General features: G+C 36.6%; 1 pseudogene across 1 annotated transcript; it reads left to right on the forward strand.

Annotated features, from left to right (window-relative positions):
- Nucleotides 1-1,904: 1,904 nt before the first annotated feature.
- LOC308270991 (large ribosomal subunit protein mL45-like) lies at nt 1,905-9,010 on the forward strand (annotated as a pseudogene). The gene is made up of 2 exons: nt 1,905-2,836; nt 8,999-9,010. The product of its transcript is annotated as a large ribosomal subunit protein mL45-like (transcript).
- The last annotated feature ends 7,793 nt before the right edge of the window (nt 9,011-16,803 follow it).

Raw genomic sequence — 16,803 nt, forward strand, 5'->3', positions numbered from 1 at the left:
AATGCTTTTTGCTAGTCTAATATACTTTCTCTACTTCTTTTTTCTTTTTGCTTCATACCATCTACTCAACCTTCAGATTTTAACTCAAAAATCACTTACTTAGGGATTTCTTCCTTGACCAATTCTCAATTTAAAATTCTATCAAAGCAGGGTATGGTGGTGCAGCCTTAATCCTAGTACTTGGGAGACTGAGACAGGAGAATCATAGGTTCATAGCCAGCCTCAGAAACTTGTGAGGCCCTCTGCAACTTAGTGAGAATTTGTTTCAAAATAAAGAATAAAATAGGGCTGGGGGTGTAGCTCTGAGGTAGAATGCCCCTGGGTTCAATCTCCAGTGCCTGGCGGGAAAAATTCTATCAAGTTTTTCTGCTTTACACTTTATAGCACTTTGTACTTTTCTGGCACCGTTAGAAAATTTATTTGAATTTTCCTTGGAGTGTTGTCTCTCTCTTCTAGAATGTAATCTCTGTGAAGCAAGGAGTAGGGATGGTTAGTTTATTATCTCTGCCTGGAGCATATTAAGCTCACAGTAAATGTCAAGAGAATGAATACAATGAACGATCTTCAGATTTTGAATTGATCCCTAGAATAAATATTGATGGAAGGTGGGATGAGAGCAGGGAGGAGGTGAAGAGTATTGCTATTTGAAAAGAACTACGAGAACCGTATCACTTGCTGGTGTTCTTAATAGTTGTGTTGTGTTGAAAGGAGAATTTTATTTTCTTTTTTATTCTTTTCACAGTTCTGCAAAGAGAAGTGCTCTTGATATTATTTGAAGATAGTATTATTCTATGAGAAAACTTAGAAGTTTCCAATCTCCTAGATGGCCCTGAATTTACAAAGGGTCCTTGAGTTTATAAAAATATTGGCTATTATATGTAGATTAATAAAATGACAAGACTTTAAATATACGTAATATGCACATTATTTAAGAATATATGCAGGTGCTATGGTAAATAATATTTAAGTGCATTACTGATTCATAATAATTTTAAAATAATTACAGTTTTCTTTATCTTCAGATATTAAAATATGGTAGCTTTAAATGTCCTTATATTTAGAAAAATTGTCCTCATAATTTTATGATGAAAAATTCCAGATTAAAGAGGACTAATTCTTTTAACTCTATTATGAATTTTTAAGTGTTATTGAAAAAGAAACAAACTATAGGTATCAGTGTCTCATTTTTATAATGTATTTTTACATTCTTCATGCTGCTGTTTTTTTTAAATCAGGGCCACATTCAAAACTGTGTTTTATTCTTTATATCTGTAGTTGCTTTTTCATTCTCTACTTAGCTTTCTTATGGTACTGAGAATATTCACAGACCAATTACTAAAAGCAAGAATTGATGCAAATTGATTTTGATCGCTTAAAAATTAGGAAAATATCATGCTCTGAAAATTTGTATTTGTTCATAATTATCAATTTAGTTATATTAGTAACTAAAAGTATCTCTTTTTACTTTTTACATTTTATTGGTGTATTATAATTACATATAATAATGAGGTTCAGAATGAAACATGCATGCACACAGTGGACGAAAGAGTCAGTCCAAAACCCACAGGATCAGCTTCAACCGGGTTCTCCTTTTATCTCACATATATGTGACTTTGTCTGACTACAGCATGTAAAATTAAAGCTATACTTACGGAAAAAACTAGAGAACTTAAATCTCTAGGTTTTTCTGTTGTTTTTTTTTTTTTTTTTCATAAGAACAGTCTAAGAAGACAATGTGAAAAGCACTATATCCATCATCAACACATTGTGCTGCTTTTGTATTTGGTATAGATTTTGTCAAACTAAGTCAGTCACTCACTAATATGTAGCCCTCAGATGATGTAGCACATAATAAACAGTATGAAAAATGTGAAATACAAGAAAAGATAGAACTTGGCGGCCTTTGTGTGAACATAATGGCAGCCCCCATGTCTTGGACATTGTCTTCCTTATCTATGGCTTTGGGATGGTGGGCTTGGCAGTCTTGGAGACTCAGTTTACAGCTAGAATTCCAGTAAGAACTAAAAGGACATTTCACACCACCTGTTTATGAACCCAGTTACAAAACAGAAAAGGAGTTTCCCAACAAGCCCGGAAAGCAGGATTGGCTATTCCTCCCGAACATTTGGGATGTCTCATACATCTGGCCTGTACAGCTGGCATCTTTAATGCTTATATTCCTTCTGAGGGAGACACTCAAATGTCATCACTTTCAAAGAAAGGACTAAAACAACTGACAGATTGGAGAATGTGGCATCACAGTTGTCAGCCTGGAAGATAAAAGGATATGATGCTAATTTTAAAACAAAGGACTTCCCTAGAAAAGCTAAGGATGTCTTCACTGAAGTTCACCTTTGTCTAAACAACTCGGACCATGACTGGCTTTATACTTTGGTAACTGAACACTGTTTTATGGACACAGTCTGGGACCTCAAGTATAAGACTGCTTACTGGAGCTTCATGGAGTCTTTAGAGCCAGCTCAGGTGGTTTAGGTTTGCTGTATGGCCATATCACCACATGCAAGCTCATGCAGCAGACTCTGGCCATCTACAACTGTTTGTCGATTTGATGTATGGACAGGAAGATGTGCCCAAGGATGTCCTGGAGTATCTTGTCTTTAAAAAAAAAAACCTGAAAAACCCCTATGGGAGCTGGAAAATGCATGGCAAAATTGTTCCCCTGTGGGCACTCCCTAAGCAGATCATCTTTAAGGTGGTGTTGATTCCTGGCTCCCAGCCTGATAGCAAAAATGACTCTTGGGCCTGGGTGCAGTGGCACATGCCTGTAATATACCAGCTACTTGGGAGGTTGAGGCTAGAGGAACACAAGTTTAAGGTCAGCCTGAGCAAGTCAGCAAGACCCTATCTGAAGATAAAAATTTAATAGGTCTGGGGATACAGCTCAATGGTAGAGTATTCCTGAGTTTAATCCTTAGTACCAAAACAAAAGCCAAAACCTGATGCCTGGGTCAATCCTGGGTGCAAGGCTGCTGAAGGCTACAATGGCATCCATCAGGCTGCCCTCTTCTCTCCTGCCCTGCTTGGTCTTTTCAGCAGACTTGTTCTCACAGCCATGGCTGGTGTCTGGGCCACATGGATGGCTAATATGCACAGCCACAGGCTCTCTTCTTTTTTAAAAATCACATGCCTAGTTTCTGAGTTTAGATGAAAGGCAGTATGTTTCAGACAACAAGCATCTGGGGTGTGTGTGTGGGGGTGTGTGTGTTTATAATGTAGAATTATTTTTTGAAATTTTTTATTGATGCATTGTAGTCATATATCTTAATAGGGCACGCCACACACATCACTCATTTGGCCCTTCCCCAATTCCCACCCCATTCCCTCTACCTTCCCTTCTTCTCATGTTTAGCTTACTGATGGATTCTGATTTGTGAATGTGCATCATGTACATTAGGGAATTTGCTTGTTCCCCACCCACCCCCCTCAGTTAGGTCACCTTACTTGCTCATCTTTGTTTTCTCCTTCTTTGTCTAGAGTTCTTCTTATGACCACTTTTCTCCCCAGCTTCTGCATATTAGAGAGAGCATCTGATTTTTTATTTTTTGTGACTGACTAATCCCACTTAGCATAATGTTCTCCAGTTCTATCCATTTCTCTGAAAATGACATAATTTTGTTCTTATTTATGGCTGAGTAAAATTTCATTGTGTAATATCCCATAATTTTGTAATCCATTCATCTGCTGATGGACATCTTGGCTGGTTCCATAGTTTGGCAATTGTGAATTGTATGTCTACGAACATAATTAAGCACGTGTTAGTTTGGTAGTTTGGTTTCTGTTCTTTGGGGCAGATGTCCAGAAATATTGCTGTATCATATGGTAGGTTTGTTCCCATTCTTCTGAGGCTCTTCCATACTGTTTTCCAAAGTAGTTGCATTAATTTGCAGTCCCAATGGTGTATTAGAGTTCCCACTTCTCCACACCTTCACCAGCATTTGTTGTGGTTTATGTTTTGAATGATTGCCATTCTAGTTGGAATTAGGTGAAATCTCAGGGTAGTTTTGATTTGCATCTCCCTGATTGCTAATGATGTTGAATATTTTTCATACATTTATTGGCCATTTTAATTTATTATTTTGTGAAGTGTCTAGTTCACTTGCCCATTTTTTGGTTGGGTTATTTGTGGTTTTTTTTTTAGCAGTGAGTTTCTTGAGTTCTTTGTATATACTAGATATTAGTCCTCTATTGGAGGAATAATTGGCAAAAATGTTTCCCCATTCTGTTAGATCTTGGTTGAGGTTCTTGATATTTTCCTTTGCTGTACAGAAACTCTTCAGTTTAATGCAATCCCATGTATTGATGCGACTTTTAGTTTCTTGTGCCTTTGGGGTCTTGTTGAGAAAGTTTTTACTTGTGCCTATGTGTTGCAGTGTTGGATCTATGCCCTGTTCAAGAAGCTGCAAGGTCTGTGGTCTGATTTCCAAGTCTTTGGTTCATCTTGAATCGACTCTTGTGCAGGGTGAGAAACTGGGGGTTATTTCCATTTTTCTGCATATGGTTAATCAGTTTACCAACATTTGTTGAAGAGGTTATTTTTCCCCCAGTGTATGTTTTTGGCCTCTTTGTCAAAAATTAATTGGCTATAAGTGTGTGGATTTGTTTTTGAGTCTTCTATTTACTCCATTGGCCTATGTGACTGTTTTTTTTTTTTTTTGTCAATACCATGCTGTTTTTATTTACTGTGGCTTTGTAGTATATGTTTGAAGTCAGGTATTGTGATGCTTCCTGCATGGTTCTTATTGCTAAGAACTACTTTGGCTGTTCTTTTTGTTGTTGTTGTTGTTACAAATGAATTTAAGGACTGATTTCTCTATGTCTGTGAGAAATGAACTTGGTAATTTTTTTTTTTTTGGTACTGGGGATGGAACCCAGGAGTATTCTACCTCTGAATGACACCCTTGGCCCTATTTTTTATTCTTTATTTTGAAACAGGGTCTCACTGAGTTGCAAAGGGTTTCACTAAGTGGCTTAGGCTGTCCTCAAACTGCGGTTACAAGCATGCGCCACCATGCCCGGGTGAACTTGGTAATTTAATAGGTATTGTGTGAAATCTGTAAGTTACTTTTGGAAGAATGGACATTTTGATATTTATTCTGCCTATCCAAGAACATGGAAGATCTTTCCATCTCCTAAGGTCTTCTTCAATTTAGTTTTTCAATGTTTTATAATTTTCTTTGTAGCTGTCTTTTACCTACTTGGTAAGGTTTACTCCTAAGTATTTTATCTTTTTGTGGGATATACTGAGTGAAAGTGTTTTCTGGATCTCTTTTTCAGTTGATTTATGGTTGGAATACAGGAAAGCTTCTGATTTTCTAACATTGATTTTATATCCAGACACGTTGATGAGTTCTATAAGTTTTTGGTTGAGTTTGTTGGGTCTTCTAAGTATAGTATCATGTCATCTGTCAAGAGGGATAGTTTGAGTTCTTTTACTATTTGTACTCCTTTGATTTCTTTCTCTTACTTTATTGCTCTGGCTAGAGTTTCAAGTACTATATTGAGAAGAAGTGGTTGTAATGGACATTCTTGTCTTGTTCCTGTTTTTAGGAGGAATTCTCACAGTTTTTCCCCATTTAATATGATTTTGGCTGTGGGCCTATTGTATATTATCTTTATGATGTTGAGGTATGTTCCTACTATTTTGATTCTCTGCAGTGCTTTTAGCATAAATGGGTGTTGAATTTTTTCGAATGCTTTTGTGTTGAATACATTTTTATTGATCATGTGATTTTTGTCCTTGGTTCTGTTTGTGGTGGATTACATGAATTGATTTTTGTATGTTGAACCAGCCTTGCACCCCTGGGATGAACCCTACTTGGTGATGGAGTATGATTTTCCTGATGTGGTTTTGAATGCCTGTTGCTAGTATTTTGTTAAGCAATTTTGCATCTAAGTTCATCAGTGATATAGGCCTATAGTTTTCTCTCCTTAAGCTGCTTTTATTTGGTTTTAGTATCTGATGTTGGCTTTATAGAATATATTTGGGAGCATCCCATTTCTATTTCACAGAATAGATTGGGGAGTATTGGGATTAGCTCTTCTATAAAGGCTTTGTAAAACTCACTTGGGAAACCATCTGGTCCTGGGCTTTTGATTGATAGTAGGCTCTTTATTGCTGCCTCAATCTCTTTGATTGTTATTGGTCTGTTTAAATTTTCTATTTTTTTGCTTCAATTTAAGAAAGTTGTATGTGTCTAGAAAATTGTCAATTTCTTCTGCATTTTGCATTTTGTTGGAATATAGTTTTGAAAAGTAGTTTCTAAGCTGGGCATGGTGGTGCATGCTTGTAATCCCAGCATTTGGGAAGCAGAGACTGGAGGACTGCAGTTCGTGGACAGCCTCAGTTACTTAGTGAGGCCCTCTGCAACTCAGTGAGACCTGGTTTCAAAATAAAGAATAAAAAATAGGGCAGGGAGTGTAGCTTGGAGGTTGAATGCCTCTCAGTTCCAACCCCAGACCTGCAAAAAAAAAAAAAAAAAAAAAAGTAGTTTCTGATAATCCTCTGGATTTCCACACTGTCGGTGGTAATATCTCCTTTTTCATCTCTTATTTTAGTAATTTGGATTGATTCTCTCTCTTTCTCTTTTTGGGCTAGGCTGGCTAGTGGTTTATTTCTATTGTTTATTTTTTCAAGAAACCTGCTTTTGGTTTCTGTATTTTTTTTATTCTATACTTCATTGATTTCTGCTCTGATTTTAATAATTTCCTGTCTTCTACTGGCTTAGACTGTTCCTGTTTTTCAAGGGCTTTGAGATGTGTCATTAGGTTAGTTATTTGGTGATTTTCTTGGTGTGTTTTTGTCACAGTAGAGACTGAAAGAAAATAAGGAGCATTGTTTTTCTGATTATTAAGTAGGGTTCAGATCTTGAAATAAAACCCTATCAGAGTTCTAGACAAATACAAGGAAAAGATGCTCATAATATAAAACATTTACTCCAAATGCTCATAAAGATAAATAAAGATTAACAATTAATGGCCAATTTGTTCTCAAACTTGGCATAGTTTCGCATGTTTAGAAAAGAAAAGGAGAAAAGGTATTAATACTTCCTATGACGGTGAATCAAAGCTTTGGAGGACTCTTTACTAACAAATTATTTTCAAGTAGAAATGTTTAATTTCCTAGATTTCAAGGTGAATGCTTATTTTTTCAAAGAGTCAAATTCATTCAGTGGTATTGTAAAACCTTAGGTTCAAAATTGTGGAAGTTTTTAAAATCAAATGTATTTCTTCTTTTGAAGATCTGTATATACACAGAGACATAGACATACATGCATTCTTACTTAAAATGATCCAGGTACATTTTAGGATTTTCATTACATGCATTACGCTTTTCCAACTCTACTGTATCTTGCTCTCTCTAGGTTGGTGAGATAAACATAAGGATCAAGAGTTTTTTTTTATAACATCTGATTTCAGATAAATTGGTACTAATTGGGAATGAGAATACTTAGCACTCACTTTATAGCTTTTTTATGATAGTGACTTCAGACCCATTAACTGAAGTTACAGAATGGAGAAAAATAGACAAAGGAATTCCTCCCAGAGTACAGAATCAGCCCTAATCAAAGAATCTCCCCTTTCTTCAGGATGGGGCATAGATATGGTTTCACAATTTTTAACTCAGAGAGTTTTAGAAATTGTTGTAAAGCAGAGAATGCTGTGTATCTCCTATGGTTTTTCCATTCTCACTAGTAACATTATAATGGGCATTAGTAGGTGTGGTAGAAGCAGAGAATATTTCTAGTTCATTGGTTGTGGAACCAAGAGGGAACTCCAAAGGGAAGACTGAATACCACCTGGAGATCCTAGCTTGTGAAACAGATGCAGTGATTGGGTGGGATTCAAGGTTTTCTTTCTTGGGTTGGGGTATTTTGTTTTTTGTTGTTGGGGATTGACCCAGGGTCATTCTACCTCTGAGCTACATCCCCAGCCCTATTTTATATTCTTTATTTTGAAACAGGGTCTCACTAAGTTGCGAAGGGCCTTACTAAGTAGCTGGGGCTGGCTGTGAACCTGCGATCCTCCTGTCTTAACCTCCTAAGTACTAGGATTAGAAGCATGCATTACCAGGCCTGGCTGTGTTGGGGTGTGTGGAAAGAAGAAAGAAACACGTCAGTGTCCAGAAGGGAGACAAAAATCCTACCCATTCACCACATTGTTTTTTTCTTTTCTGGACACATGTAAAGGCTACACTCTCTAGCCTCCAGTTTCTCAGCAGAAGGGATGATTCTTCAAATGGTGGTGGTGGTGGGGCTATTGATTGGCTGTTGTCCTAGAGAATGGTAGTTGGGCAGAAGTTATGTAGACCACTTTCAGTCTGACTTTTAAAAAAATCAGTGCTGGAGTTTTGGGCAGTAAGTGAGATGGAATAAATGTTTCATCTTTTCTCCCACTATATATAAAACTTGGACAAAATGCATAGAGGCAGTTGTCAGAAGATTCTGAAAAATAAATAAGAACATGTAAATTGACACAAAACAGAATTTGAAGTACAATCCAATCTGTGGCAACTCTACCGTTCCTCCCCCTACTTCCTGCTTGGTTTTTCCCAACCTGAACTAAGTGTTCCTAGAAGCATGGAGGTGAGCACTGTCGCTCATTTCAGAGGGAGTTGAAGAGATCCAGAGGAAGCTTTCTAGTGCTGCTTTGATTCCTGGGGAAAGAAACTACTCAAAGAGAGCCAGAAATGCCCCAATTTCTGTCTTTTGAACATTTATTCCTTTCTTCATTACCTAGCCTTTCAGGTTATTCCAGTGGCAGAATGACAGGGGCTAAGGGAAATACCTAAGAGCCAAAACATTGAGGAAAAGGAAATTTCTTCTCTATTTGTGGAATTGTTTGAGTCTAAGAGCCTGAGGAAAAGTCCTGTTGATTTTCCTCTCCTCTCTCTGGCCAGTCACAGGTCTAGTCACTGAAGTGAATGATAGATACAGCCCATGATGAAGCAGAGCCCCACTTTTTTTTTTCTTTTGTGCAGAGGACCATGTAGGGAGTGGGAGGTAACTAGGGAGATTGTGGCAAGGGAGGAGTTTGTGCAATCAACCCAGTAATTGTGTTCGTGAATTCCAGTGTTCCTCCTTAAAGCTGTGTAAATGTAGGTCTGATCCCCATTATTATATCAAAGACTGATAACTAGACCACTGTCCAGTCAACCACTGGGTAGCAGACATTCATGAAAGCCAAAAAGCATGACAAAGGCTTTACAAATTAAATTGAACTTAGAACTATAGTCTATAGAAGGTGGATTGGAAGTTGCAACCTGTACCTAACCAGATCAATTTCCTGCTAAAATAAAAACATGAATATTCTTTGTAGAATTTAAGCAAGACCTAGAGTCCTATAAAATAATATTCCAAGTTTCTGGGATATAATCTAAAATTACATTACATACGAGGGCCCACGAAACTTTAAACTTTGTCATTCAGCTTGCAGTATAGTCCCAAGAAGCTGCTTGCATGAAGAGAGCCAGAAGAACCAGTCGAGTGGTCCAAGAGCTAGAGTCTGACAATAGGATGATGATGCAGTCCCAGTCCAAGAGGGAAGGGCCAGAAAACTTTCTGGAGCAAGGATGAAAAGATAGTGAAGGTTGAGTTCAAAGAGCTGAAGGCCGATGTCCCAGGCGAGAGCAGACATGCTTTTCTCAGGAAGAACCACGCATGATTCGTGCAGCTTTCTCCTTTTTATCCAAGTCCTGAACTTATCAGAACAGTGCTGCCCACATTCAGAGCAGAGCTTCCACTTTAGTACACCAATCATCTTGTCAACACAGCCAAAGTCACATCATCTGAGGTGTTTCATAATCCAGTCAAGTTGACAAACCAGATTAGCTATCACATTACTCAACAGCAGAAGAATAGATTTTTTAAGTACATGTGGAACATTCATCATGAAAGGATAGCTCATAGATCATGAAACAAACTTTAACAAATCAGAAAATAATTGAAATCCCACAAGCTATATTCTGAGACCATGACAGAATTAATCTAGAAATCAATAATAGAAATAAAAGAAGAAATTATTTAAATACTTAGAAATTAATTATCAAAAATTTAAAACAATGAGTTGTAGAGAATGTCTCAAAGAGATTAGAAATTATTTTGAAGTGATTGGAAATTAAAATGCAAATTAAGTTAAAGAAGTGCCTAGAGAAATAGTTACAGCATTAAACGTATATATATTGAAGACAGAAGAAGGGTCTCAAAGCAAGAACTTAAATTTCTATCATGCCACTAGAGAAAGAGCAAATTAAACTGCAGTCAGTCAGAATGGAGGAAATTATAAAGACAGCAGAAATCAATGAAACTGAAAACAAAAAAATGGAGTAAAAGAAAACCAACAAAAAATCAATTTTTTGAAAAGATCAATGTGATTCATGAAACTCTAGTGATACATAGAAAACAGAGAGAAGGCATATATTTTTAATATTAGGAATGAAGACAGGGACATTCCTATAAACTCTTAGGAGGAAAATAAGGGAATACAACAAACAATTGTAGTAGAGAGATCTCAACTCATTTTTTGAGGCCAATATTAATTACTCTGATAAATCAGACAGGGACATTAAAAGAAAACTATATATCAGTAGCTCTCATGAGTGTACCTGCAGGAATCCTTAAAAAAGTACAAAATTTAGTTTAAAAATATATGAAAAGTGTCAGCTTTAGTTCAGCAGTTACTTCCTCGACTGATTTTCAAAAATATATGACATAAATAATGTACTGTAGTCAAGCAATGTTTATACTAGGAATGCAGGTTTATTTTAATATTTGGAAATCAGTCAATATAATTCATATTAACAACTTTAAAAATAAAATCAAGTTGATTGCATCAATTTGAGGAAGGAAAAGCATTTGACAAAATATAAAATGACTAGGAAAAGAAGGGAACTTCCTTAGCCTCATAAAGATATTTAAAAAAATCTTCCAATAAGATTGTAATAGTGAAAAGTTAATTTTCTTGCCCAAGAATGGAAACTAAGCAAGATTGTCTACTCTCCTAACTCCTACTCAACAAACATTAGAAGTATGGCAAGGAAAAGAAATAATAGATTGGAAAGAAAGAAGGAAAACTATTCTATTTATAGATAACTGTGTCCATGTAGAAAATCGTATTGAGTCCATAAAAACTTTTAGAATTATAAGTGTTTGTCAAGGTTGCAGGATATAAAATCAACACAAAAAATCAATTGTACTTCTATACTTTAGCAATATATAATCGAGAAGCAAAATTTAAAAAACCAATACCATCTAAAATCTCAAAAAAGTAAAGAGTACTTAGATATAAATCTAACAAAACATGGGCAGGAAGACTTTTATGTTGAAAACTACAAAACACTGAATCAAAAGGAACTACAAAACACTGAATCAAAAGAAACCTAAATAAATGGAAAGGCATGCATATTCATGAATTAGAAAGCTCAACATAATAAAGATGTCAAGCGTCCCAAAATGGACTTGTATATTTATTGCAGTACTAATCAAAATCCCAGAAGGCTTTTTTTTTTTATATGTAGACAAGTTGGTTCAAAAATTGATATGGACAAATGAAACTGTTTTGTGAGATTATCATTTTTAATTTTGGATAAATTGCTATAAAACTAGATGTCAACCACTAAGCCAAGCATGGGAAGGAGGGATGGGGAGGGAACGGGGTGGGGATCGGGTAGGGGCTAACTGGGCGATGTGTGCATATATGTCTACAAAAGTATTTTCTTTATACCATTATGATGTATGAATACACTGCACCAATAAAAAATTAAATTAAAAAAATTGATATGGAAAAGCAAAAAAAAAAAAACCCAAAAAACAAAAAACAAACAAAAAACCTAAGATGTGATAGCTAATCTTCTGCCACTGCGACAAAATACTGAGAAAAACAACTTAGAAGTGATTTATTTTGGTTCATGGTTTCAAAGTTCTCAGCCCATGGTCACTCAGCCCTGTTGATTCTGGGCTTGTGGAGAGGCTGAACATCATGGCAGAGAGTACATGCTGGAGCAGAACATCACAGTGCATGGCAGTTGGGAAGGGAAACAGAGAGAGAGAGAGAGAGAGAGAGAGAGAGAGAGAGAGAGAGAGAGAGAGAGAGAGAGAGATATTGAGAGATATTGAGAATGAGGGAACCTGTGGCAAAATATACACACCTCAAAGGAATACTCCCACCAACTCCAACCAGGCTCTGCCTCTCAATATATCTACTTCCTCCCAATAACTTGTTAAGCTATGAATACAGCAGTGGGTTATTGCCTTCATGATCCAGTCACCTCTCACGGGTCCCACTTCTGAGCACTGCTGGGGACCAAGCCTTCAACACACGAGACCTGGGGAACATTTCATAGCCACAGGGTAGTTAAAACAATTTTGAAAATAAAGAAAAGAAGTAGGAGGAATCACTTAACTTTAAAATGTATTGTACATCTACAGTATTCAAGACAGTGAGGTGTTGGCAAAGAGACAGACATATAGATCAATGGAACAGCATAAAGGATCCAGAAATAAACCCATACAAATATACTCAATTGCTTTTGATAAAGATGCAGAAGTTTCAACATATGGTATTGGAACACTTAGATGTGTAGATAAAATAAACCTTGATATAAACCTCATGCCTTCTAAAAATAAGAGATGGACAATAGATCTAAATGTAAAACCTAAAGCTTTAAAAATTTGGAAGAAAATATGCAAAAAAAACTATGTGACTTTGAAAAGGAAAGGTAGACTCTTTATAAAATAATAGATTGGTGATGATTTTGTAGACACAAGTGTGAGCCATAAGAGAAAAAAGCAGACAACCTGAACTTTGTCAAAATTAAAAAGTTAGTCTGTTAAAATACAGTCATAAGAATAAAAAGACATGCTGAAAATTGAAAGAATTTCTAAAGGACTCTTAAATCACAATAAGAAAACCAATTCCATTAAAAATGCACAAAGTATTTGAACAGATATTTTACCAAGAAGCATAAAGATAGCAAATAAGCATATGAAAAAATGTTCAGCACCAGTACTAACTAGGTAAACATTAATTAAAATCATGTCGAATCACTGCTACATACCTAGTAGGATGCTTAAAACTAAAAAATACAATATCAAGGGCTGGCCAGGACACCGAGCAATTAGAATTTTTATACTATTATTGCATGGGATGTAAACTGGAACAGTCACTCTGGAAGATGATTTGTCAATTTCTCACAATGATAAATATAAACTTATCATGTTCCCCAGCAATCCTGTGTTTGGATGTCTTCCAAAGAGAAATCAAAATTCCTTTCCACACAAAAACATACACAAATATTCGGGGTAGCTCTACTCATAATTGTTCACAGTTCAGAACAACCCAAATGTTCTTCACTGAGTGAAGGAAGAACTGCTTCCTTCTTCATCTGCTTCATCCACAAAGTGGAATACTACTGGGCAGTAGAAAGGAATAAACATTTGCAGGGCGTGGTAGCACATGCCTGTAATCCTTGTACTTGGGTGGGTGAGATAGGAAGATCACAAGTTTGTTTTTTTTTTTTTTTTTTTTTTTGGTGGTACTGGGGTTCCTGAAAGCCCTTCTACCTCCAGGCTACACTCCCAGACCTATTTTATATTTTTCAAACAGGGTCTCTTAAGCCAGCGCGGCTGGCTTCAAACCTGCGCGATCCTCCTGTCTCTGTCTCCCAAGTGCGGGGATTACAAGGGTGCGCCACCACGCCCAGCAGAAGACCACAAGTTTAAGACCAGCCTTAGCAGCTTAGTGAGTGACCCTGTTTCAAAACAATAAAAAATATAAAATAAAATAGGGCTGGGGGTATAGCTTGGAGGTAAAATGCCTCTGGATACAATCCCTAAATAGAATAAAATAAAATATTTTTGTACCACAAAAATAAAAATAAAATAATAAAAAGAAGGGAATAAACTTTTAAAAAATACAGTAACTTTGATGAATCTTAATGACATCTCAAAAAGGTACATTCCATATGATTGGTCAGTGGTTGTCAGTGGGTTCTAGTGTGTGTATGTATGTGGGGGGGTGTGAATATAAAGTGAGAACAGTGTTTTTTTGGGGGATGACAGAACTGTACTATACCCTGATTATGGTTATGGTTACACGAATCTGTAGAAGTGATAAAATTCATAGAACTATAAATTATGTGGATGAAAGTCAATAGATTGTTTGATGATTTAAAAATAAAATAAGCTGGGCATGGCGGCACACGCTTGTAATCCCAGCATTCGGGAGGCAGAGATTGAGGATCGCGGTTTGCGGACAGCCTCAGCTCCTTAGCGAGGCCCTTTGCAACTCAGTGAGACCCTGTTTCAAAAACTAAAAAGACTAAAAAATAGGACTCGGGGTGTAGCTTGGAGGTACAATGCCCCGGCTTTCCATCCCCAGTACTGCAAAAAATAAAATAAGTTACAGCCTTCTCTTCTCTTTTTGTGATGATCTTGAAAGTCTTGTGTCCCCGATGGCAAATTGAATGCTGTCCGAGTCCCTCAGTCACTACTGGAAGGGCTGCTCCCTAGGAGAGCCACACAGTCTACACTAGTCTGTGATGTGAGCAAAGAATAATGTCTTACTGTGTTTAGCTACTGAAATTGGGATGGTTTGTTGTGGTGGTTAGCATGAATTATGTTGACTAGCACACTCCCCTTGAGATGTAAAAGAGGTCCCCTAGGCTTGGGGAACATAATTAGAGGGTCATGGCCTTAGTAATCTGGGCCTGAGAGCACCATTGAAAAGGAGGAGTCTGTGTCCACAGAAAGCAAGTTAGAGATATGAGTTTGTTTGGGAATTCTTTCCTTCCAAGCAAAACAATACAAAAGCCATGAGATAGTATTTTAAAACTTTAAGGTATGTTCAGAAATTCCAAAAATTGAAACAGTGTAGTACTGCTATAAAGGCAGATATATAAACCAGGGAGTAAAATAAAAAGCCTAGAAATAAATTCTTCCATATATGGTCAAGTTATTTTTGACAAAGTTTCCAAGAACATTTGGTGAAGGAAATCATAATATTTTTACTAAATATTGTTGAAAAACAATAATTACATGAAAAAGAATAAAATTGGACCCTTACCTAATACCATATACAAATATTAACTCAAAATAGATAAAAGACCTAAATGTAAATCTTAAAACTATAAACTTTTAGAAGAAAACCTGGGTCATAACACTTCACAACTTTTTTTTTTGGTGGTACTGGGGTTCCTGGAAGCCCTTCTACCTCCGGGCTACACTCCCAGACCCTATTTTTACATTTTTATTTGGAAACAGGGTCTCCTAAACCAGCGCGCGCGGCTGGCTTCGAACCTGCGTGATTCTCCTGTCTCCGCCTCCCAAGCGCGGGGATTACAAGCATGCGCCACCATGCCTGGCTGCTTCACAACTTTTAAATGACCAGTGATTTCTTGGATATGATTTCAAAGGCACAGGCAGCGAAAGAATAAACAAACTTCCTAAAAAATAAAAAATATTTTACATCCAAAGACAATGTAAACAGTTAAAAGTTACTGATAGAATGGGATAAAATATTTCCAAATGCTATATCTGAAGGTATATTAATATTCCAACTAGAAACCCTAAAATTTAGCAACAATAAAAGCAAACAATACAATTTAGAAATAGAATTTAGAAATAGGTAAAGACTGAAATAAATAATGAATCTCCAAGATTTTAACCTATAAACACATGAATATATTCTTCTTTGCTTAGTTGTCTGCTGGATGGAAAATCTTGTTTCTCTGGTTCTGGTGTGTGTTACCTATTTCTTCTTTGTAGTTAATCTCTTTGAGTATTTTCTCTAGCGCTGGTTTTGAAGACATAAACTCCTTGAGTTTCTGTTTGTCATGGAAGCTTCTTATTTCCCCATCTAATTTGATAGTTTTGCTGGGTAGGAAATTTTTGGCTGGAAGTTGTTTTCTTTCAGGGTTTGGAATATGTTACTTCAAGCCCTTCTGGCTCTCATGACTTGGTTTGGGAAGTCTGTAGTGATTCTAATTGGTTTGTCTCTGAATGTCACTCGTCCTTTTGTTTTTGTTGCCTTTAAGATTCTCTACTTGGCTTCCACATTGGTCATTTTGACAATTATGTGGCATGGGGATCCTCTTCTCTGATCCTGTCTAAAGGGAGTTCTATAAGTTTCCTGGACCTGTGTATTGACCTCTTGCTCTGTTTGGAAAATTTTCTGCTATTATTTCTTTGAAGAGATTATTGATCCCTTTGGTTTCACTTTCTTTTCCCTCCTCTATTCCAATTATTCTTAAGTTAGCTCTCTTAAAATGGGCCCATATTTCTTCAGTGTCAGATTCCTGCTGTCTGATTTTTTTCTAAGTTATAAATTATGCATTCACTTTTGGAGTGATCATCTTCTAGGAGCGAGATTCTATTCTCCATGTGGTCTAATCGATTGTTTATACTTTGAATTGAGGCCTTTACCTCAATGATTTCTTCCTTTATTTCTATTAGACTCTCTCTAAATTCTTTTCAAAAGTCCTGTATTATTTCTACAGTTATATTCCTGATTTGATCTTCTGGAGATCTCTGAATTTCTGTGTTATCAGGTTCTGATAATTTTGGGTTGTGGGCATTCATTGCTCTATTGTTGTTCCTCTTTTCTATGATTTCAGAATTTTGTGCCTTCCCTGGGTCACTACGACCCCACTTAGGGTGCTCTGTCTCTCGAGTCTGTTGTAATCTCAGCCACCACTACTCCTTTACTGGGTTGTATCACAAAGTCTCATACCCAGGAAGTTAATCGAGGCTGCGCGATTAACTGCTGGGCTGGGCGTTTTTCCACGGTGAG

Source organism: Muscardinus avellanarius, assembly GCF_963383645.1.
Source record: "Muscardinus avellanarius genome assembly, chromosome: 12".
Taxonomy (NCBI): domain Eukaryota; kingdom Metazoa; phylum Chordata; class Mammalia; order Rodentia; family Gliridae; genus Muscardinus; species Muscardinus avellanarius.